At 42.7% G+C, this 25949-nt stretch overlaps 1 protein-coding gene across 3 annotated transcripts in view; it reads right to left on the bottom strand.

Moving 5' to 3' along the window:
* osbpl8 (oxysterol binding protein-like 8) overlaps positions 1-25493 on the bottom strand; it is a 117772-nt gene extending 92279 nt beyond the window's left edge. For 2 of the 3 annotated variants that reach the window (XM_080051038.1, XM_080051040.1), the window contains exon 1: positions 25210-25493. The gene's annotated coding sequence lies outside the window, so the exon portion shown is untranslated. Of the gene's footprint in view, positions 1-24835; positions 24868-25209 lie in introns of those variants that run through there. The other variant, XM_080051039.1, reaches the window with a different exon arrangement.
* Between the last annotated feature and the right edge of the window lie 456 nt (positions 25494-25949).

The following is a 25949-nucleotide window of genomic DNA, read 5'->3' as shown; positions in this document are numbered from 1 at the left end:
CGAACATCGCACATTCAAAAACTTGACATCCACTTGTTCGGTACATTGAGCAACATCTTTCTATCAAACACAGTTTTGCAAATGTCATCCATAGGGGGCGCCAAAACCACAAAAAGCAAAGAAAACGCGTTTGGGGCTATAACTCCCACACCGAACATCCCACATTCAAAAACTTTACATCCCCGGATTCCGTGAAGCGAGGGGCCGGCGCCGCGGACGACGACGCCCGATCCCGAGTCGCGTGGGAGGCTTGGCCCCCGTTCACAACTGCTTGCAGTTCTAGTTCTTATTATTCTTCTCCACATAAAAGTGGTGCTGCAGCCCAAACCGTAAAGGGTTGGGACATGCCACTTCCATGGCTTATCCAGGTCCGTACCCCGTACGCAGACAAAAAAATTCAGACATCCCGGCCACTAGGTGGCGCTACAACAAAGGAAAAGGCGTTTTGGGCTATAACTTCTGCACCGGAAGTCCGACAGTCAAAAACTTTATATCCACAGATGCCCACAAGTCAGCTGCATCTTTTCAGATAGGCCACGCCCATTTGCGTATATATACATTTTTCGCTACATCGCAAAAACTGTATCAGTCACCAAAACATACTCCTCCTACAGTTTTCGTCCGATTTGGACGAAACCAAAAGCATTATGCTCTACCGACTCCCACGAGCAAAAATAGCATAAAGAATTTTTCTACGACCATCGGAAGACCAAACGGTAGCGCTTCAAACATTCGCGCAAATCCCTTAAAAAAATAAAAATAAAGGCATTTTCTTGAAACTCAAGGGAGACTATCATGGGGCATACCTGAGTCTATAAATAAAATATGGGCAAGAAATTCCTATGTATGCCGGACTTATTAAAAAAAAGAGTTTTTCAATTTTTTTGCCTTTTTTCGCCATTTCCTAAGTCTTTCGGCGGGAAAATGGGAAAATTCAAAAAAGTCTCTTTACAATGGAGAGGTTGACAATTTCATTTTGCTCTAACTCCCCAACCGAACATCGCACATTCAAAAACTTGACATCCACTTGTTCGGTACATTGAGCTGCATCTTTCTATCTAACGTAGTTTTGCGAATGTCATCCATAGGGGGCGCCAAAACCACAAAAAGCAAAGAAAACGCGTTTGGGGCTATAACTCCCACACCGAACATCGCACATTCAAAAACTTTACATCCCCGGATTCCGTGAAGCGAGGGGCCGGCGCCGCGGACGACCACGCCCCATCCCGAGTCGCGTGGATGGCCCCCGTTCACAACTGCTTGCAGTTCTAGTTATTAGGGGGCCAAGCCCGAGTAGGGCTGGGACCGCGTTTTGCAGAGCAACGCGGTTCCCAAGCCCTGCGGGGCAGGGAACCCTATTGTTCTTGTAGGGATTATTATTATTATTATTATTTTTCCTTACGTAAAAGTGGTGCTGCAGCCCAAACCGTAAAGGGTTGGGACATGCCACTTGCAGGGCTTATCCAGGTCCGTGCCTGGTACGCAGACAAAAAAATTCAGACATGCCAGCCACTAGGTGGCGCTACAACAATAAAAAAACATGTTTGGGGCTATAACTCCCACACCGAAAGTCCGACAGTCAAAAACTTTATATCCACAGATGCCCACAAGTCAGCTGCATCTTTTGAGATAGGCCACGCCCATTTGCGTATATATACATTTTTCGCTACATCGTGAAAACTGTGTCAGTCACCAAAACATACTCCTCCTACAGTTTTCGCCCGATTTGGACGAAACCAAAAGCATTATGCTCTACCGACTCCCACGAGCAAAAGTAAGTCAAATAATTTTTCTACGACCATCGGAAGACCAAACGGTAGCGCTTTAAAGATTTGCGAAAATTCCTTAAAAAAATAAAATAAAGGGATTTTCTTGAAACTCAAGGGACACTATCATGGGGCGTACCTGAGTCTATACAAAAAATATGGGCAAGAAATTCCTATGTATGCCGGATTTATTAAACAAATTAGTTTTGCACTTTCACTTCCTGTTTCGAACTATTTGGCGGGAAAATTCAAAAACGTGGAGAGGTTGACAATTTGATTTTACTCATAACTCCCCAACCAAACATCGCACATTCACAAACTTGACATCCACTTCTTTGGTACACTGAGCTGCATCTTTCTATCTAACGCAGTTTCGCGAATGTCATCCATAGGGGGCGCCAAAACCACAAAAAGCAAAGGAAACGCGTTTGGGCCTATAACTTCCACACCGAACATCCCACAGTCAAAAACTTTACATCCACAGATGCCCGCAAGTCAGCTGCATCTTTTGGGATAGGCCACGCCCATTTGCGTATATATACGTTTTTTGCTACATCGCAAAAACTGTGTCAGTCACCAAAACATACTCCTCCTACAGTTTTCGCCCGATTTGGACGAAACCAAAAGCATTATGCTCTACCGACTCCCACGAGCAAAGGAAGGTCAAATAATTGTTCTACGACCATCGGAAGACCAAACGGTAGCGCTTTAAAGATTCACGATAATTCCTTAAAAAAAAAAAAAAAGGGGGATTTTCTTGAAACTGAAGGGAGACTATCATGGGGCATACCCGAGCCTATGGCAAAAATATGGGCAACAAATTCCTATGTGGGCCGGACTTATTAAAAAAAAGAGTTTTTAAATTTTTTTGCCTGTTTTCGCGATTTTCTAAGTCTTTAGGCGGGAAAATGTGAAAATTCAAAAAAGTGTCTTTACAATGGAGAGGTTGACAATTTGATTTTGCTATAACTCCCCAACCGAACATCGCACATTCAAAAACTTGACATCCACTTGTTCGGTACATTGAGCAACATCTTTCTATCAAACACAGTTTTGCAAATGTCATCCATAGGGGGCGCCAAAACCACAAAAAGCAAAGAAAACGCGTTTGGGGCTATAACTCCCACACCGAACATCCCACATTCAAAAACTTTACATCCCCGGATTCCGTGAAGCGAGGGGCCGGCGCCGCGGACGACGACGCCCGATCCCGAGTCGCGTGGGAGGCTTGGCCCCCGTTCACAACTGCTTGCAGTTCTAGTTATTATTATTATTCTTCCATGTTTTAAAGTGGTGCTGCAGCCCAAACCGTAAAGGGTTGGGACATGCCACTTGCATCACTAGTTCAGAGCCCCGGTCTCTCAGCATACAAAAAAATTCAGACATCCCGGCCACTAGGTGGCGCTACAACAAAGGAAAACGCGTTTTGGGCTATAACTTCCGCACCGAAAGTCCGACAGTCAAAAACTTTATATCCACAGATGCCCACAAGTCAGCTGCATCTTTTGAGATAGGCCACGCCCATTTGCGTATATATAAATTTTTCGCTACATCGCAAAAACTGTGTCAGTCACCAAAACATACTCCTCCTACAGTTTTCGCCCGATTTGGACGAAACCAAAAGCATTATGCTCTACCGACTCCCACGAGCAAAAGTAAGATAAAGAATTTTTCTACGACCATCGGAAGACCAAACGGTAGCGCTTCAAACATTCGCGCAAATCCCCCCGAAAAAAAAAAAAAAGGGAATTTTCTTGAAACTCAAGGGAGACTATCATGGGGCATACCTGAGTCTATAAAAAAAATCTGGCCAAGAAATTCCTATGTATGCCGGATTTATTCAACAAATTAGTTTTGCACTTTCACTTCCTGTTTGAACTATTTGGCGGGAAAATTCAAAAACGTGGAGAGGTAGACAATTTGATTTTGCTCATAACTCCGCAACCAAACATCGCACATTCAAAAACTTGACATCCACTTCTTTGGTACATTGAGCTACATCTTTCTATCTAACGCAGTTTTGCGAATGTCATCCACAGGGGGCGCCAAAACCACAAAACGCAAATAAAACGCGTTTGGGGCTATAACTTCCACACCGAACATCCCACAGTCCAAAACTTTACATCCACAGATGCCCGCAAGTCAGCTGCATCTTTTCAGATAGGCCACGCACATTTGCGGGTGGGATTTTTTTTCGCTACATCGCAAAAACTGTGTCAGTCACCAAAACACACACCTCCTACAGTTTTTATCCGATTCGGACGAAACCAAAAGCATTATGCTCTATGGACTCCCACGAACAAAAGTTGACTAAATAATTTCTCTACGACCGTCGGAAGACCAAACGGTAGCACTTTCAACATTTGCACATTAGCTACCTTGTACCAAACTGCTCCTAAATCCAAAACGATTCATCCTATTGACACCAAACTTCACACATGTGTTTGTCCTACTGTTGGTTCTACTTTCTCCTTAAATTGCTCCAAAAGGGGCCGCCAAAAACACACTTCAGCATCTTTCTCTGCCATTTCTTCGCCTTTTGGTCTATAACTCCTGAACCGAACATCCCACATTCAAAAACTTTACATCCCCGGATTCCGTGAAGCGAGGGGCCGGCGCCGCGGACGACGACGCCCGATCCCGAGTCGCACGGGACGGCTTGGCCCCCGTCCACAACTGCTTGCAGTTCTAGTTATTATTATTATTTGGAGACGCGCAGAAGTGGTGCTGCAGCCCAAACCAGAAAGTGGAAAGACATGCCACTTGTCGGGCTTATCCAGGTCTGTGCCTGGTACGCAGACACAAAAATTCAGACATGCCAACCACTAGATGGCGCTACAGCAAAGGACAACGCCTTTGGGGCTATAACTTCCGCACCGAAAGTCCGACAGTCAAAAACTTTATATCCACAGATGCCCACAAGTCGGCTGCATCTTCCGAGATAGGCCACGCCCATTTGCGTATAGATAGATTTTTTGCTACATCGCAAAAACTGTGTCAGTCACCAAAACACACTCCTCCTACAGTTTTCGCCCGATTTGGACGAAACCAAAAGCATTATGCTCTACCGACTCCCACGAGCAAAAGTTAGATAAGGAATTTTTCTACGACCGTCGGAAGACCAAACGCTAGCGCTTCAAACATTCGCGCAAATCCCCCCGAAAAAAGAAACAAAAGGGATTTTCTTGAAACTCAAGGGACACTATCATGGGGCATACCTGAGTCTATACCAAAAATCTGGCCAAGAAATTCCTATGTATGCCGGATTTATTAAACAAATTAGTTTTGCACTTTCACTTCCTGTTTCGAACTATTTGGCGGGAAAATTCAAAAACGTGGAGAGGTTGACAATTTGATTTTGCTCATAACTCCCCAACCAAACATCGCACATTCAAAAACTTGACATCCACTTGTTTGGTACATTGACCTACATCTTTCTATGTAACGAAGTTTTGCGCATGTCATCCATAGGGGGCGCCAAAACCACAAAAAGCAAAGGAAACGCGTTTGGGGCTATAACTTCCACACCGAACATCCCACCGTCAAAAACTTTATATCCACAGATGCCCGCAAGTCAGCTGCATCTTCTGGAATAGGACACGCCCATTTGCGGGTGGGAATATTTTTCTCTACATCGCAAAAACTGTGTCAGTCACCAAAACACACACCTCCTAGAGTTTTTGCCCGATTTGGACGAAACCAAAAGCATTATGCTCTACCGACTCCCACGCGCAAAAGTTGTGTAAAGACTTTTTCTACGACCATCGGACGACCAAACGGTAGCGCTTTAAAGATTTGCACATTAGCTACGTTTCACGTAGAAATTTATAAATCCAAAATCATAAGTCGGATCAAGTCCAAATTCTAAACATATGTTGGGGCTACCCTTAATTGCGTTCAATAAAACATTTGGAGAATTTCGCCATAAGGGGGCGCCATAAACGAGGAAATTTGATATCTGCTAATTGGCCAGAGGAATTTTCTTAAAACTCACGGGAAACCATCAAGGGGCATACCCGAGTCTATATAAAAAATATGGCCAAGAAATAGTAATGTTTAAGGGACTTTTTAATACAATTAGATTTATTTTTTTTCCGTCAAAGAAAAAAGGCGGGAATGCTAGCATGTCCATTGACATTACATTGTGCAATTAGCTCCGGCCGCCATTTTGTCAAGGCTGACAATCTGCTTTTGCTCATAACTCCCCAACCACACATCGCACATTAAAAAACTTGACATCCACTTGTTTGGTACATTGACCTGAATCTTTCTATCTAACGCAGTTTTGCGAATGTCATCCATAGAGGGCGCCAAAACCACAAAAAGCAAGGAAAACGCGTTAGGGGCTATAACTTCCACACCAAACATCCCACAGTCAAAAACTTCACATCCCCGGATTCCGTGAAGCGAGGGGCCGGCACCGCGCACGACGACGCCCGATCCCGAGTCGCGCGGGACGGCTTGGCCCCCGTCCACAACTGCTTGCAGTTCTAGTTAGGGGGCCAAGCCCGAGTAGGGCTGGGACCGCGTTTTGCAGAGCAACGCGGTTCCAAAGCCCTGCGGGGCAGGGAACCCTATTGTTCTTGTAGGGATTATTATTAGGGGGCCAAGCCCGAGTAGGGCTGGGACCGCGTTTTGCAGAGCAACGCGGTTCCCAAGCCCTGCGGGGCAGGGAACCCTATTGATCTTGTAGGGATTATTAGGGGGCCAAGCCCGAGTAGGGCTGGGACCGCGTTTTGCAGAGCAACGCGGTTCCCAAGCCCTGCGGGGCAGGGAACCCTATTGTTTTTGTTGGGCCTTTTATTATTCTTATTCTTCTCCACATAAAAGTGGTGCTGCAGCCCAAACCGTAAAGGGTTGGGACATGCCACTTGCATGGCTTATCCAGGTCCGTACCCCGTACGCAGACAAAAAAATTCAGATATCCCGGCCACTAGGTGGCGCTACAACAAAGGAAAATGCGTTTTGGGCTATAACTCCCACACCGAAAGTCCGACAGTCAAAAACTTTATATCCACAGATGCCCACAAGTCAGCTGCATCTTTTGAGATAGGCCACGCCCATTTGCGATAGGATAGATTTTTTGCTACGTCGCAAAAACTGTGTCAGTCACCAAAACATACTCCTCCTACAGTTTTTGCCCGATTTGGACGAAACCAAAAGCATTACGCTCTACCGACTCCCACGAGCAAAAGTGGGTCAAATAGTTTTTCTACGACCATTGGAAGATCAAACGGTAGCGCTTTAAAGATTCGCGAAAATTCCTTTAAAAAAAAAAAAAGGGGGATTTTCTTGAAACTGAAGGGAGACTATCATGGGGCATACCTGAGCCTATGGCAAAAATATGGGAAATAAATTTTTATGTGGGCCGGACTTATTAAAAAAAATAGTTTTTCAATTTTTTTGCCTGTTTTCGCCATTTTCTAAGTCTTTAGGCGGGAAAATGGGAAAATTCAAAAAAGTGTCTTTACAATGGAGAGGTTGACACTTTGATTATGCTATAACTCCCCAACCGAACATCGCACATTCAAAAACTTGACATCCACTTGTTTGGTACATTGAGCTGCATCTTTCTATCTAACGTAGTTTTGCGAATGTCATCCATAGGGGGCGCCAAAACCACAAAAAGCAAAGAAAACGCGTTTGGGGCTATAACTCCCACACCGAACATCGCACATTCAAAAACTTTACATCCCCGGATTCCGTGAAGCGAGGGGCCGGCGCCGCGGACGACGAAGCCCGATCCCGAGTCGCGCGGGAGGCTTGGCCCCCGTTCACAACTGCTTGCAGTTCTAGTTCTTCTTATTATTCTTCTCCACATAAAAGTGGTGCTGCAGCCCAAACCGTAAAGGGTTGGGACATGCCACTTGCAGGGCTCATCCAAGTCCGTACCCCGTACGCAGACAAAAAAATTCAAACATCCCGGCCACTAGGTGGCGCTACAACAAAGGAAAAGGCGTTTTGGGCTATAACTTCCGCACCGAAAGTCCGACAGTCAAAAACTTTATATCCACAGATGCCCACAAGTCAGCTGCATCTTTTGAGATAGGCCACGCCCATTTGCGTATATATACATTTTTCGCTACATCGCAAAAACTGTGTCAGTCACCAAAACATACACCTCCTACAGTTTTCACCCGATTTGGACGAAACCAAAAGCATTATGCTCTACCAACTCCCACGAGCAAAAGTTGGTCAAATAATTTCTCTACGACCATCGGAAGACTAAACGGTAGCGCTTTAAAGATTTGCGAAAATCCGTTAAAAAAAAAAAAAAAAGGGATTTTCTTGAAACTCAAGGGAGACTATCATGGGGCATACCTGAGTCTATGGCAAAAATATGGGCAAGAAATTCCTTTCTGGGCGGGACTTATTAAAAAAAAGAGTTTTTCAATTTTTTTGCCTGTTTTCGCCATTTCCTAAGTCTTTCGGCGGGAAAATGGGAAAATTCAAAAAACTGTCTTTACAATGGAGAGGTTCACAATTTAATTTTGCTCATAACTCCCCAACCGAACATCGCACATTCAAAAACTTGACATCCACTTGTTTGGTACATTGAGCTGCATCTTTCTATCTAACGTAGTTTTGCAAATGTCATCCATAGGGGGCGCCAAAACCACAAAAAGCAAAGGAAACGCGTTTGGGGCTATAACTTCCACACCGAACATCCCACATTCAAAATCTTTACTTCCCCGGATTCCGTGAAGCGAGGGGCCGGCGACGCGGACGCGGACGACGACGCCCGATCCCGAGTCGCGTGGGAGGCTTGGCCCCCGTTCACAACTGCTTGCAGTTCTAGTTATTCTTCCACCTGTAAAAGTGGTGCTGCAGCCCAAACCGTAAAGGGTTGGGACATGCCACTTGCATGACTAGATCCAAGTCCGTGCCTGGTACGCAGACAAAAAAATTCAGACATGCCGGCCACTAGGTGGCGCTACAAAAAAAGGAAAACGTGTATAACTTCCACACCGAAAGTCCGACAGTCAAAAACTTTATATCCACAGATGCCCACAAGTCAGTTGCATCTTTTGAGATAGGCCACGCCCATTTCCGTATATATACATTTTTCGCTACGTCGCAAAAACTGTGTCAGTCACCAAAACATACTCCTCCTACAGTTTTTGCCCGATTTGGACGAAACCAAAAGCATTATGCTCTACCGACTCCCACGAGCAAAAGTTGGTCAAATAATTTTTCTACAGCCATCGGAAGACCAAACGCTAGCGCTTTAAAGATTCGATTTTTCGATATGGATCATTTCTTCTTCTTTTTATTTAAAATGGTGCTGCAGCCCAAACCGTAAAAGGCTGGGACATGCCACTTGCATGACTAGATCCAGGTCCGTGCCTGGTACACAGACGAAAAAATTCAGACATCCCGGCCACTAGGTGGCGCTACAACAATGGAAAACGCGTTTGAGGCTATAACTTCCACACCGAAAGTCCGACAGTCAAAAACTTTATACCCACAGATGCCCACAAGTCAGCTGCATCTTTTGAGATAGGCCACGCCCATTTGCGATAGGATACATTTTTTGCTACGTCGCAAAAACTGTGTCAGTCACCAAAACATACTCCTCCTACAGTTTTCGCCCGATTTGGACGAAACCAAAAGCATTATGCTCTAATGACTCCCACGAGCAAAAGTTGGTCAAATAATTTTTCTACGACCATCGGAAGACCAAACGGTAGCGCTTTAAAGATTCGCCGATTAGCTTCCTTGTAATACCTTGTACGTAAGTGATCATAAATCCAAAACTATACATCGTATCAAGACAATATTTTAGAAATATGGTCGTACTGTCCTAATGAACATCCTCAAAAAAATTTGGAAAATTTCGCCAAAAGGGGGCGCCAAAAACACAAAAAGTATACATCTCCTTATCCACTTGAGCATCTTTCTCTGCAATTTTTTTGCCTTTTGGTCTATAACTCCCAAACCGAACATCCCACATTCTAAAACTTGACATCCACTTGTTCGGTACATTGAGCTGCATCTTTCCATCTAACATAGTTTTGCGGATGTCATCCATAGGGGGCGCCAAAACCACAAAAAGCTAAGAAAATGCGTGTGGGGCTATAACTCCCACACCAAACATCACACATTCAAAAACTTGACATCCACTTGTTTGGTACATTGAGCTGCATCTTTCTGTATAACACAGTTTTGCGAATGTCATCCATAGGGGGCACCAAAACCACAAAAAGCAAAGAAAACGCGTTTGGGGCTATAACTCCCACACCGAACATCGCACATTCAAAAACTTTACATCCCCGGATTCCGTGAAGCGAGGGGCCGGCGCCGCGGACGACGACGCCCGATCCCGAGTCGCGTGGGAGGCTTGGCCCCCGTTCACAACTGCTCGCAGTTCTAGTTCTTATTCTTATTCTTCCATGCGTAAAAGTGGTGCTGCAGCCCAAACCGTAAAGGGTTGGGACATGCCACTTGCATGGCTTATCCAGGTCCATGGTACGTACGCAGAGGAAAAAATTCAGACATCCCGGCCACTAGGTGGCGCTACAACAAAGGAAAAGGCGTTTTGGGCTATAACTTCCGCACCGAAAGTCCGACAGTCAAAAACTTTATATCCACTGATGCACACAAGTTAGATGCATCTTTTGAGATAGGCCACGCCCATTTGCGTATATATAGATTTTTCGCTATATCGCAAAAACTGTGTCAGTCACCAAAACATACTCCTCCTACAGTTTTTGCCCGATTTATACGAAACCAAAAACATTATGCTCTACCAACTCCCACGAGCAAAAGTTGGTCAAATAATTCTTCTACGACCATCGGAAGACCAAACGGTAGCGCTTTAAAGATTTGCGAAAATCCGTAAAAAAAAAAAAAAAGAGGGATTTTCTTGAAACTCAAGGGAGACTATCATGGGGCATACCTGAGTCTATAAAAAAAATATGGGCAAGAAATTCCTATGTGGGCCAGACTTATTTAAAAAAAGAGTTTTTCAATTTTTTTGCCTCTTTTCGCCATTTCCTAAGTCTTTCGGCGGGAAAATGGGAAAATTCAAAAAAGTGTCTTTACAATGGAGAGGTTCACAATTTCATTTTGCTATAACTCCCCAACCGAACATCGCACATTCAAAAACTTGACATCCACTTGTTTGGTACATTGAGCTGCATCTTTCCGTCTAACGTAGTTTTGCGAATGTAATCCATAGGGGGCGCCAAAACCACAAAAATCAAAGGAAACGCGTTTGGGGCTATAACTTCCACACCGAACATCCCACATTCAAAATCTTTACTTCCCCGGATTCCGTGAAGCGAGGGGCCGGCGACGCGGACGACGACGCCCGATCCCGAGTCGCGTGGGAGGCTTGGCCCCCGTTCACAACTGCTTGCAGTTCTAGTAATAATTGAAAGCAGCAAAGGTTGCAGACATTCTAACAGGAGGCAATTTAAAGGATAAGGCTATACTTATTCCTTATATGCCAAACAATGAATAAAAGCTGTCAGTCCTGAGCTAAGTCACACTGGAGAAAACAGGTCATAAATACAGCACTGCAATTGTTCTAAAGATGGAGATACAATAGAGCTCTACTCAACTAGAGACAAGAACAGTATTGTATGAAACCTGATTATTTGAGTGTTCTTATAAGATCAAAATCCTAAAACAAGTGCTTTAGTATCATCTCTAACAATCAAAAATTGGCATGTGAATCTTTGATATCCCCTGCCCCCCTCCCTATAACTGCTACTCTTTTGAATTCAACAAGGTGACTCAGCACCCAGCAACAGCCTTCTATCTGATCCATCTGAGCGTCATGTGGATGGGAATGCTGATGAGAAGGAGGAGGATGAGAAGCCCTGAACTCCCGTGTGGTTCAAGGAGACAGTGACCTCAGAGCGTTCTATCCCTTATTAGGAGAAACTGCTGCTGGGTGATATGCCTTTTATGAACTGGCTGATCGCTCCTAACGGACACCACTAAACCTCTCCTGCCAGAGAGACCCAGAGGAAATTCACAGAGAAAACAGAGTCATAGAGCTGCACGGTGGAAATATGTACGCAAACAGCTCTATTTGAATATGTGTCTACTTTTGTGTGTGTGTGTGTGTGTGTAAGACACCTCTTGCATAACAGAAAAGAGAAGAAAAAAAAAGTGAAGCGGAGATGCCAGCGCATTTAACCAAAACATAATTCATATTCTAGGTTTTCAAAGGCTTCGGGACATCATGAGGAAGTAACGAGTGTAAAGGTAACAGGCACAGGCGATATTCCTGTGACCCGAGAATGACCTTTTAGGAATACAGTACATGGGAAAAAAACGGGGGGGGAGCTGGGAGACGGGATGTTAGTCATTATCCCAACATGCTTAGTGCTGTCAGCAGCTGGACAAATATGATTCAGCTCAGCAACTTAGCCTGGGATTTCAACGGCTGCAGCCTGACACCACCGCACACAGACACGAGTACATTGAGTAGCAAGCCGGGTATCAGGACACCTCATTAGGCTGAAGTGTGATGTGACCTCGATGTAGTAGCATCCGTTACCCTTCCGAGGCTTCCCACACGTGCATGCAGTGTGAAAAACACCCAAAAAGGAGCTTCAAGACTAGTGAAACTATTCAACAGATAAGAACATTAACAGGCTACATTTATCCAAATCCAGTGCAAGGACACAGATACACAGGCACAGAGGAAATTAGACCGATTCAACATGCACATGTGCATAAGAGAGCGCAGGAGCTGAATGAAGAACCTACCTCACGCAGCTCGGGTTGCAGAAAGCACCATTACGTTTACAACACAGCCTCTGAGAGAGGACCAGAAAGAGAGAGAGAGAGATAGAGAGAGAGAGATGACATCACCATATTTTTTCTTCTTCCTCCTCTAAAATGTAGGCTAGTGCTGCAAGGCGGCAGTTAGAGCTCCCTCTGTGTGTGTGCAATGAGTGAGGAGTACGCTTATCATATTTATATATTCATTGGATGCTGGATGTGACCTCAGTCTGAGTGTATTGATCCCCTTTCACACTTGGTTCCCAGGAAATTACAGGGGAGACATTCCCAGCACCACTATTGATTTTCACTATTCACACACACATCCAAGAACATTCCTGTGTTGTGCTTGTTTATGCATGACATGGCAATGCCAGTAATAGGTGGTGCTAGATATCTAGCAGGGGGCAGTAATACGCCTAGTAGCATATACACTGCCAAAGTCAACAGAAGAAGAAGAAGCTTGATCAAGGCAGCTGACGTTCCTGCCTGTCTTCTGCGCGGACAGAGATGAGCTCTATTGTTCGGGCTCTATTGTTGTTTCTTATTTTCAGCCATTATAGAAGAATATAACTTAAAGGTGCTCTGAGGAACTTTCCGTTTTTGTTATTTCTAGCACCCCCTTTGGACAAAAGCGGTTGTGTTTCTACTACGCTAGCTGTTGTTCCTTGGTGAGTGTACCCATGACAAAGGCATTAAGAAAAACTTTATAAAAATATCATTCTTTGCACTGATGGTCTCATTTGCTGTTACATGTCATTCATGATCATCAGAGGAAAAATGTGACTCTTTCAGAAATATTAAAAAGTTCCTCATAGCACGTTTAACAAACAAAAGATGTTGATTTCAAGGCACTGCTGCTGTTGTAAACGAATCGCGGATCAAATACGTCATCGGCACTGTCTTTTTTCACACAGGCATGAGGATGTGTACATTTCCCTTCGCGGTTAGTTCACGCCGTGAACCGTGATTTGCCGTAACAGCGAGTCTGGCTTTCATTCACAAATTACCCCTACCCAGCAAAATACCAGCACATTGCTGGGAAAGGCTGCATGTTGTAAGGGGGCTCCACAATCGTAGCAGAGCCCCTCAAACAGAGCCACCCGAAATAACTGAGAGATTGACATCATACCGCTTAGAAATGTTTCATTTTACAAATTGCGGTGATGTGCGCCAATGAAATTAAGATTGATGTGTCACTGTTTTATGGATGCCATTGTGCATGCACTTTGTAGTAATAAATCAGGGAAAACAAAGTGCTAATGTTGTCCTGGTAAATTATGACCCAGTTTAAAGTTTTTATCACGCACAAGCTGCCTCCTGGTTAGCTACAAACCATTAAAATATAAGTTCTCTGTCAACTTCCTCTTTAGAGGGATCAAGGCTTATTCTCAAAGTCTTTTGTAGGCATGTTTGTTTGGAGTATACAGAGAGGCTGGATTATAGGAAGATTTATATGGAATAGGGCTTCATAGAACACTTCATTATTATTTAACAGTGTGTTTGTTTTTTAGTCGGTAACATTTCCAAATGCTAATAAATGCCCAACATCTTCTCACACAGTGCCTTCTACTTTCCTTGTTAAGTGGATTCAGGTTCACTGATCCACTGGGAAGCTCCTCATTCTAAACTCACAGAATATAATCTTGGATCTCATACATGAAAATTAATCCTCCCTATCTTTACCCCGTATGTCCTATATTCTTCACCAACCTGCCATGTTATCATGGTGCATCTCTGAACATGGGAGTGTTATCAGGCTCTGGACCATATGCTCTGTCTCAGTTGATGCTTTTAATGCTGTGATCTGTTCCTTTATGAAATTAAGAGCATAAGTGTCTGCTCACATGCCTATGATGTAGGGAGTTTGATAGCGTGAGGATTCTGTGTTTGTGTGTGTGTGTATATTTTTCAATTAAATCTCACAATGATCTCCGGACACCTCCACTACCTCAAAATGAAGTCCCTTTGCTGGTTTATGTGTCGTTCCCCTGAAGGGAAAAACAGTCTGGTTTCCACAACAGCCTGATGCGGGGAAAAAACGACTATTCAAAAAACACGAGACATTATTTCTGTGCAAAGGGAAATGTTGTTATATTCCCTAAATAAAGGATAGTGCATTCTCCTATAGAAATTTTATCAAATGCCCTTTGTGGAGTTTACTGTAACAACAATTTCTCACCCTTCCCATTATCCCTACACAGATAGACGCATTATATTAACTGTATTACACAGTTGGTTGGAGCTTGAAGCTGCTCGTAAAGCATCAGCCTGGATTGGCCTATCTGCTATCCTGTGGCAGGTGGCTGTAGAGCAGAGTGCAGCAAATTGGCTAATCTAAGTTAGCTGCTGCGGATCAGACAATGCATACATCTATAAGACATACAGACCTCCCTCCAAACCAGAATACATCAGGTATCGATTATGACTGCATCTGCTTGCAAACTGTCAAACCCAGTAGTTTGGCTTGGAATTACAACTCACATTTCCAATGCAATGGAACATTTAGAACATTTCAATTAGTACCAAAGGAATTGCCTCAATTAGTGGGGGTGCTCTTAGCGGCCAAGTAAATCTGCAAAACAGAACAGTAAGAAAATGAGCTATTGTGACTGACTTGTGCTAGTCAAGCTGGCTAGCATGTTAGTGTTCATCTACAGCAGTTTGATAAACTATCCATATGAGTATAAAAGCCACTACCATCTTGTTTTAGTTTTAGACCAGGGGCCTCTCCGAATAGTCCAATCTCCTAACCTATAAGCCTCCTTTCCTATACCTTAACCCCTAAACGTCATCGGTAGGGCTGGGTATCGTCAAGGACTTCGCGATACGATACGTATCACGATACGATATATCACGATATATTGCGTATCTTGATATATCACGATATATTGCGATATTCCATAAACAAGTTGCCCTGTCAAACATAACAGCACAATATATTGATAATTGCACAGACAAATGAAGTCAAAACTATTTCATTCACAACTTCCTTTACTATTTTCTTCCTTTTTTTTTGGTTTTGGCAAATGATCAAACTGCAGCTGCCATAACATAAAAATAACAAATGCAATTCACTCTTGTACTAACTGTACAGGACACAATGCAAATGAAAACACATCAGTGTGCTTTTGTGACACAGTGAATCTTAAGTGTTCTAAACAAAACATATTTAACTTCAATAGTCAGTATCCTAGAGGCTCAGGCCTGACAGCAGACATGGGTTTGAATCTGACCCGTGGTTGTTCTCTGCATTTCTTTCCCTCTCTGCCCCATTTCATATCTGTGTCTCTGCACTGTCAATAAAGCCTTGAAAAGCAAAAAAAATAAAAAATCATAAAAAAAATATATATATCGATTTTTAGTTATAAAAATCGATACTGATATCGCGAAACTAAGTATCGCGATATTTCGATATTTCGATTGTTTTGACACAGCCCTAGTCATCGGGGTTAAGGAGAGATTAAAGGTGCTTCCTATCGAACATAGGAAAAGACAGCACTGTTTCAAATGAATTCAACTCCACTTTTCCTATCCAATGTCATTGCGTGACGGCGAGTATTGCTGACGCGAGTCACTCGCGTGAAACTACACTATTTTCCGAAAATGGACTACAACAAGCGCTTGTTTGATCCATGGGTTCTTTTCATATTGATTTTAATCAGGGTGTCGCCAACAGAGTGAGAATCACTTAGATCGGACTTAGCCAATGGGAATATTTAAGGCCACTTGAAGCCCAATTCACTTGTGGAAAAAAAGAGGCTACGCTGTTGATATTGAAATGAACTGCCCCCAGTATTCTTCATTAGTTGTCATTTTGTTTTCTTATGGTGTAAATTATGTGCTACGAAAAAAACTATTATGATGTTGGTCTTTTATGGGTTCTTTATTATCTTTATGGGGGGGGGGATTTTGTTTTAGCCGAGTTAAATCTTCCTCTATTCTCTCTCGTTCGTATTTGTGTAGAGTCGGTTAACTCCGTCGGTGGCTTCTTCCTTTAAATATTGCCGCCGTAAAGGATTGTGGGATACCACTATCTCCTTTCCTTTCGCATAGGTTGGTCCGGAGTAACCTATGCTAAAGGAGGGTTAAAGGATGAATCGAGGCTCCTTTCCTATGCCTTCCCTAAGCATTTTGAGAATTCGAATCGCCTATCCGCCGAGTACTTCCGGTTCATCTCGATAGGAAAGGAAATTTCCTATGCAAAAAAGACTATTCGGAGAGGCCCCTGGGCTCTAGACTGCGACCAAATGCTCGCATTTTGCAACCATTTTTGGAGACAGTGCGAGTAGTTTTTAAAACTAGGGGCACGCGCGCGACCGGAAAATTCTCCGACATTTGTATCATTATTATTATTAGTGCTTTGAGAGAGAGATAGAGAGAAGGGATAGTCCACGAGTGATCAGTGGAACGATCAACAGCGCGGATCACGTGACCTACTCTCATCTCATGTTGCCAACTGGCGACTTTTTCCGCTATATTTGACGACTTTCCGCTATAGCGATAAGGATGTTAGAGTCCAGAGACACATCTTGCGATTTTTTTTTAACCACGCGCACAAGAGCAGAGTAGCAACGGAGCTGTCTACTCCTCACCGCTGACTAACCTTGTAGTTATATGGCAACTAAAAAAGTGTGTAAAGTGAGTTTGTAATGTAAATAGAAGTAGTTAATTTGTAAATTACCTGGTCAGCATTTTCTATTAATTTAACTTTCAGAATAGCATAGGCTATAATGCAAATTAGTTGATAGTGTCATCTAGTTCCTACTAGTTACTTTTGGGCCAATAACTAGGCTATTTTCCTTACAGGAGTCAGCAGAGATAGAGTAGGAAAAATCAGAGGGCTTGGATCTAGTGGTTGTGGTGAAAATGGGCAAAAAAATTACTTTTCCTAAAGGAATGTCTGAAGAATTTCACATGGTGATGCAAAATCAAAAACACAATGAACTGTATCATCTGTTGTCAGTGTGGTCCAAAACATGCTGGCAATACAATATCAGTAGGCCTAATATAGTTTAAATTGGGAAACATTTTAATAGATGCGTTGCAGGTCTATTTAATGTTTGCCCCTAAATTGTCTGCTTGCACCCCTAACAATTCTGAGTTAGGGGCGCCAGTGCTCCTAGTAAAAAAGGTTAGTCTGTCTTAGACAGTTGCTCCTGTGGCAAGCATCACATTCTATTCAATGAGACTGGAGGATCTCATCTGACCTTGCTGGATTGCCGGGACCAAGTGAGGAGATTACACCATTGCAGTGAAAAGTCATCTTCAAAGGTATTAAAGAGACTGAGAACAGGGACAAAGACCAAAGCCTTGTAATGTGGAGTCCGTTTTTTTATATGGAGGGCAGTGCACGGACAAAAGCACAATTCTACAACAATTCCTCAAAGTTATACATCTCTTTGTTGAAGAAGGCAGTGTCCTCAAACGCAGGAATAATCAGTGACAAATCTTTGCCAGAGACTCAGTAAAGCCTGCCAAACCTGATCAGAGGGTGGAGAGATGGGCCTGCAGAGATAACTTAAGTACAAAGTGATAAGGAAGTTTTTTTAGTAAACAAATAAAATGGTGATGAGAACACAACAACAGAGAAATATGAGAGATAAAATCAAAACGTATCTTGAACACTCTATCTCAAAAGAAAAGTTGTTATTTTATTTGTGATCAGCCAAGAGATAAAGGAAAAGTCTATGATGGACATACAGTTGCAGAAAGACTAATTTAGCTATCGTCCACCATACCATTAAGGACAGTATCTTGATTTAAAATCTACAGTGAGTAATGATATTAGGCCACTGACATACGAGAGAGAAGTACAGTAAATGGCATCTAATCATTCAGTTACCTAGTTCCTCGCTGGTCGGCGATTATTGGCAAAAAGAAAACTCTGTGCATATAGCGGTTGTAATACCAACCTGTCAAAAGCTAAACGCTGCTGTAATTCTGTTCACCCTAACAGTGAGTGATAACTTTCTGGTACGATATTAAATTGTATCCTTGCTGCACACTGTACTCTCTTAGCCTGAGCTCAGCAAAACAAGGCATCACAATGTCTCTATATCAAACAGGCTCATCAAAAGCAATGCATTGTTCATCCCTCAAAGAGCTGCAGCTGTGCTCCGGATTCTGCAGTCTGAATGAGTGAATTAGGACACAAGGAAACAGGGCAGGTACAAAATACGTTAACTCGTTCAGCTTGAGAACAAAGCCTGAGCCGTAGAGACCATAACTGGATCCATGACCAGAGCAGGCCCGGATTTGTAAAAAAAAAAAAAAAAAAAAAAAAAAAAAAAAACATTAAGAAACTCAATGACAAGTAAGATTTGCTGATTAAACTATAAAACGTAATTCTGAAAAGTAGTTTCAATATAAATGGTGAAAATTACTGACAAATTAATTACTATGGATCCACCCAAATGCCAGGACAAATAGACGAAATGTGTAATTGAACACACTTTAAGCAAAGCTAAGGGCATGGCTCTTAATACTGTAGATATTAAAGGTGTGGATCTATGTATGTGCATGCAATGCCAAATGCAATAAGGTTGCTTTAATATTGGGATTGAAAATGCCCCTAAAGCAGCAGCCACCACCATCATCTTCACTTGATGCACCCCAGTGTTTTAAGCAAGCTAATAACAGGTATTTGAGGGGGAAATTATCATGACTTTTGCTGCAGCTAATTGTCTGACATGCATTATAGTTGCATCTGTTTTTACAATAGAGATAAAGAAGAAAGCTGGGGAAATGGAAATCTAACAACCTTCTGGGAGTCTTACAAAACATCAAGAACACTTGGATACAGCAACATGTTCAGTCGCTAAATCGAGAAAGGAAAGAAAAGGCATTCTCTCCAGGGATTTAGTTTTTTTTATTGTGTTCTGAGAAAACAAGAATACATTTGGCTGATCCTTTTTAGAAAGCTGCAGCAGTGAATTATCAAGAGACTCGCATAAAAACATTGCTGGCTGGTAATCAATTGCTCCATCTGTCAAATATGTTATCCAGTATGCTTGTTTGATTATTTTGTCCACTCTTGTAGATATACGGTGGAACAGCTGAAATGCCCACAGTACATTGCTAGGTGTGGCCAAAGCCAAGCTTTCATGAGCCAGCTCATTAGCTAAGACACAATGGTTTTATTTTGGCTGTGACAGCTGTGTTGCAGAACTGATGGCTAGTAATGAAAGTTATGCAGCAAAGCAAGATTCCTCTGTGAGGGAAAGGCCATGGGACTGATTCATATTACAAATGTATTCTTGTTTTTAACTAAATCCCTGGAGAGAATGCCTTTTCTTTCCTTTCTCGATTTAGCGACTGAACATGTTGCTGTATCCAAGTGTTCTTGATGTTTTGTAAGACTCCCAGAAGGTTGTTCTTGATTTCCATTTCCCCAGCTTTCTTCTTTATCTCAATTGTAAAAACAGATGCAACTATAATGTATGTCAGACAATTAGCTGCAGCAAAAGTCATGATAATTTCCCCCTCAAATACCTGTTATTAGCTTGCTTAAAACACTGGGGTGCATCAAGTGAAGATGATGGTGGTGGCTGCTGCTTTAGGGACATTTAGTGGGGAGCAAATAACACTCATAATACTTAAAGGTGCAAAGTAGGGCTGCACGATATTGACAAAACTTCATATCCCGATATTTTTAGGCTGAACAATATATATCTCGATATAGCAATTGAAGAAAAACATATGGATTCTTCAATAGAAATATTAATATAAAATAGTAAGATGGTAATTCTCTTCATGTTAGTGTAAGTAAGCAAGAAAGTAGGAATACATATTATTTGGTGTTAAAGATGAGTAAGGCCGCTTAAAAAACTAATCTTAACTGTTTCCATTCTATGAGGGGGATTGACTGTAAATCTGCTTTACGCTTCGAACAAAATCCACTATCACAGCTCTGTGGGAAGGGTTTAAGTGACTCAGTAGATCCAAGCTTTGTTCCTTGAGTCGCTGGATAAATGAAGACACACATTTTACATGATTTCATTCTATATTTGTTAGCATTTTGAGTCAGCAAGACATAGATAATTCTTTACATCTATAGTACAGAGGATTCTAAGCCAAAACAGCATTACAGTCCTTTATAGTTGGTTGGATTTGATGCAACATGTGTAACTTTGAAAGCTGTATCTCTCTGTGATATAGGAGGAAGCTACAGTTCAGGTGGGCAGTGACAGTGATAAGGTTCACCTGCCTGGAAAGCTATGCCCCATTGCCCTGGGGGCCTGACGAGGGCGGACACTGAAGTTAATGGACTGGGACATTCATGAAGGGTTTGACACGCCCACTTCCCTTTATCAAATAACAAATCCTGCTCAGCGGCAGTGGACCTGGTGCAAGGCTGATACAAGAAGTCACACTTAACTGAACACTTTCATTACTGGAGGAGACAGGGGCAAATGAAATGTTTGTTCAGATGTATTTGATGTGTGGGAACCAAGGGTAGCCGAGCTTCTCGGAATAATAAAGGTCTCGACTATTAAATGAAAAGTTACACATAATATAGTTTCACGGTAATAAAAAACAGCTGTTTTCATTGGTAAGCCTGAGCTAACCTTTATATTGGATGCTAATAAAGGCTGATTTATGCGCTGCTTTTGGATTTATCCGATTGAAGGGAAGCAAGAGGCAGCTCTATCACTACAAAAAGTCTGTCTTTTGAGAGAACAAATGAGTCTAATCTGCAAGACCACAGCCCATTCTCCAGCAGGGATGATTATACTGCACTGATGCACAGGCCATGGCATTTCAATAACTTTATGTGAAACAGAGCATTTGTTATAGCTGTTAATAGTGTTACAGTCTGGAGGCAGAAGAGAAAAGCTTGCTGTGGGTCTTACTGAGAGTGAATATTTGCTCTGAAGTTAAAGGTAAAATATTATGCTCATGTTCAGGTTCAAAATTGTTATTGGGGTTCTACAAGAAACTGTTTTCATGTTCTAGTGTCCAAAAGAACCCTTTATATTTCTCACAGTTCCATTGCTAAATCTCCTCTCTTAAGCCTCAGTCGGAAACGCTCAGTTTCATACAGTGTCTCTCTAAGCCCTGCCTTCCAAAAAGCTCAGTCTGCTCTGATTGGCCTAGAATCTGATTTCCAGTTAGATTAAGGGGTATCTGGGGGTGTGCTTATCACAGGTGGAGGAAGTGCTAAGTTGATCAACATAAAATGGAATTCATTACTCTCACCATCAAAGTGCTTTCACAGTATAGGAAAACAGGTTTCATAACGCAACACATTGAATTCCAATTCAGTGACAGACAAGTTGCTCCGAGTCACAGTCATGTGTCAGCATGCCCGCAAAAAGCCCATCTTCCTGTAAAACATATTCATTTTTAATTGGATAGCAAGAATCCATTGAAAAGAAAGGATGTATTTCAAATGTTCTATTTGCAACAATAGAACTTTTAAAAAAAGTGTATTGTCATTATTAATCTGGAATGAGACCCTTCAGTGCAACAATAGAATAGACAAAAGCCTATTTGGCAGTTTCAGACAAACAATTAAATAGAGTTGACCTCTTCATATGATCTAATTGCTGATAGTAAAACTAAACATGGGATGGTGAGTCAAAACTACATTGAAAAAAAGATGTGTAAGGAGAACAAGGTCGTGTTGACAACAAAGAGCCTTTTCGTGCTAAGCAAACCATTACTGGAAAATGATGTCTGCTCACCCCATTTCACCCACATTATCTAATCTCTCATACACGCGCAAACAAACACGTATAAAACCCAAATGACAGCTACAGCTGACACAACAATCTGCCCTTTGGCCCTATAAAACCAGTGTAGATGGATGTGGAGACAACTAAGAGATGGAGTGGTTAATATTTAGAATTTCATGCATTTCTTTTTTCACAAATACCTTGTGCAGACAGGGCCTGGCCTCTCACAATTTTTCTGACAATTCACAGAAACAAACATACTGAAAAAATAATCAAATTAATTCATGATGTAAATGACTGTTAGCTGCAGCCTAAACCAACCTTTAATGGCATCACTATTTAATACGGGAAATCATACCGATGTGATGCTATGTGTACAACATTACTTGTGGCGTTTCCCTGTGGGAAACCACTTCCGTTTTCTGTTCCAGCAAAGTGTTTTCCTTTCCTATCTGTTGCTGTTCTTTTGCATTTCAGAATGAACACAATGCCTTTGCTCTCAAAGTGGATTCTGCATTCAAATGAAGAGCTACATGTCTCTGCCGGTGAAGCGAGGAGAGGCCAGCCAACAAACTGTGGCTCCAGAAGGGCAGCATGGAAACTCCATTTGGCTGGCAAATAAGCTGGTCACTCTCGTAAACTTGGAGTGCGAGCCTCACCCCTGCAAATATTTGGCGAAGACGGTCAGAGATTTACATGCAAATAAGCAGAGGATGGAAACTATGGAAATACAGTATAGAACCTAAGTCACCTGTGGTCAATAAGTTAACTCAATTCCAATGATCTCACCTACTATATGGGGTTAGACAAAAACCAGAGTAGGAGGGCTACTGTATTTCGAGGGGTGTCACGATCTTGATTGTGAGTTGGAAATCGATTGAAATTAATTCACGATCTCAACCTTCGAAAATGTAGTTCAATCCCAATGTCATGTTCAGCATGTTTGCCACGAGAGAGAGAGAGAGAGAGAGAGAGAGAGAGAGAGAGAGAGAGAGAGAGAGAGAGAGAGAGAGAGAAAACACACTCACAGCATGAAGCCGCTGTGAGTAACCTCCTCCTATACCTACCTGCAGCCAAAAGACACCATGGCAACTGCTGAAACGTCAACACAACTTGAACCCCCTCCTGCCTCTCTGAAATCACAGTTATGGATGTAGTTTGCGTTCCCACGTCCCATGGACTTGTCTGGTGTTGTGTGCCGTATTATTACTTTATAACTATATTTACATTATTATGCTGCGACGCGCACATGGAAAGCATGAAAGGGGCTTCAAGGACCATTCCAATGAAAGAGCGATTTCATTCATACTGAAAACTGAGCTATGTGCCAGTCTTGCGGTCTGGTCATACACTAGAGCAGTGTTTCTACTGTAGATCTCCTCCTGGAGCACCTGTACATTTTCAACCCGATCTCACGCCGAGGCGTGAGATCCACACGCATGGACCGGCGGCTCTATTACACGCCTTGCCTGACCAGGGCGTGTGAGTTACACGCGCACCTCCCGTAGTCAAGATGGCCGCCGCGGTCGCGCACCTCCCGTAGTCAAGATGGCCGCCGCGCTGTTCCCGTCAATGTTCTATCTATATTCTAACCTCTCCCTGTCCCCTTGCCCTAACCCTAACCACCCAGGGGGCTGCAGCTAGATAGTATTGAAATGCTGGGAGAACATGTTGTGCTATTCCTGGGAGAACATGTCGGCCCCTGTTGGTGCTATTCCTCCGTTCATTTAGACTATTCCTCCGTTCATTTAGACGGGCGGGAGGTGCGCGTAACTCACACGCCCTGGTCAGGCAAGGCGTGTAATAGAGCCGCCGGTCCATGCGTGTGGATCTCACGCCTCGGCGTGATACCGGGTTGACATTTTAGACCATTCCCTGATCCGACCAGCTGTTTCAAATAATCAAGAATTGAATCAAATTGTGACCTTAAAATCAAAAATCAAATAGAATCTAGTACTTGGAGAATCAAGACACCCTAGTTATTACCATTTGAAGTGCATCATCCTGTGTCTTTCAATCGGACCAATTTCATGACCAAAAAAAACAATTAAACAAAAAGCATTCGTACTTGCTTCTGTCTGAAGTTCCTGCTTCTCACTTCCTCAACTGAAAGGTCAGGAAACCTGATATTTGAGGCCTCAATTACAGAATTAGCATTTGAACTGTGAAACCTTGTATAGGATCTACTGTAGAGAGTGATTAGGAGTGAGGGAGAAACCTCCATCTAATTCTAAACCTTGGAAAGGCAAATGGCATGACAGGGCTGGTATCTGATAACAGGTCAGGATGTGGCGGATGCATCAGTTGTCTGACACAATTAGGAACCGTTCTTGCTGGCCCTGTTCAGTGTCCCGTTTCTGCTCGGGGCTCCTGTGTGTGTGTGTGTGTGTGTGTGTGTGTGTGTGTGTGTGTGTGTGTGTGTGTGTGTGTGTGTGTGTGTGTGTGTGTGTGTGTGTGTGTGTGTGTGTGTGTGTGTGTGTGTGTGTGTGTGTTATGCATGATGGGCTATATGTAGACAGCGAGGGGAGGTCATGTTAGACAAGGGGCAACGTGACATGTCGTGACGTACAACCAAAGCCAAAAGAAGATCTTCAATTCAATAGATGCATTGTGGTTGCAGGAAATCAAAATTAAGCATGCCTTACTTACCCACTTTGCTGAATATGCACACCCCGTCCAAATTGCACGACTGCCAACAGGCTAACATTACACACTATAAAACTGTATGACCGTCTCTATCGTGATGTCATAAGAGGAGTAGCTACTGGGGCCGACGGGAAGGCGTTCTAGGAGGCGGATGGAGATGGAGAGAGACACTGCTAAACCTCTAACTCTGCTATCGCTAGCCCTGGTTTATTACATAATAGTACGCACTGCTCAGCCGCATAGACATGGCTGTCAATTTACCACACATTCACATACACAGAGAACTTACTTATGAGCTAGCTGCGTACTAGCTGCGTTTATTTCACACTATTAGCAGCTGGTTTATTTAGTTGTTTTAAGTAATTTTGTTCGCTTACCTCTGCTTCGTCGGGGGTCTCGCGGAAGGAAACGTTGGCTGTGAATTTTCAGGCAGTCCTCACGTTTGACGTTTGTCTGCCCGCTAACAGTTAGCTGGCGACGTTTCAAATTATTTTATTTCTTATAATAATTCGCCTCTTCGGCTGTTGATGTCTCGCGTCCTTCTCAGCCCAGTGAGGTCATGTTGTCCAATTGTACAAGTTTGGGGCCGGTTTAAAACATTTGAGTTAACAATTGCTGGTGTGTTTTATTCTGTCTGTTAACCGCCGATATGGTCAACTTGTTAGCCACTAGCCCGCCTGCGCTGCGCTGTCATGGGTTGGTTTTGCTTTTGAGCGGACACAGGTCAAGTCAGTCACTTTGAACTGTATTTCCGGTTATAGATTTCAGATTAAAAGTCACGCAAATGTCAAATTTACAGGCACCTTAGTTTTCTATTTCTGTCCATACCAAAACAACTTGTTTTAATCTTGATTTATATCCATTTTATTGTTATTTCATTTATCTTAAATGATCTTACCATGAACAGTTGTCTTATATTAATTGTGTTAAATATAACATTGAGCCTACATTTTGATACAAACAGGGGAATAATAATTCTAAAGCTTCTTATGAAATATGACTATTTTGTAAAGAAGTCTGTTTATGTAAACCTTAGAAACATTGTCTTTTGGTTTTGTTATTTGTTTTAGACTGTATAATTGCATTAGTCTTGCTAGCTGAATATTGCGGTCTCTTG

The sequence above is a fragment of the Ammodytes marinus genome (assembly GCF_949987685.1).
Source record: "Ammodytes marinus genome assembly, chromosome: 22".
Lineage (NCBI taxonomy): Eukaryota > Metazoa > Chordata > Actinopteri > Uranoscopiformes > Ammodytidae > Ammodytes > Ammodytes marinus.
This window is presented reverse-complemented; position numbering and strand designations above follow the sequence as displayed.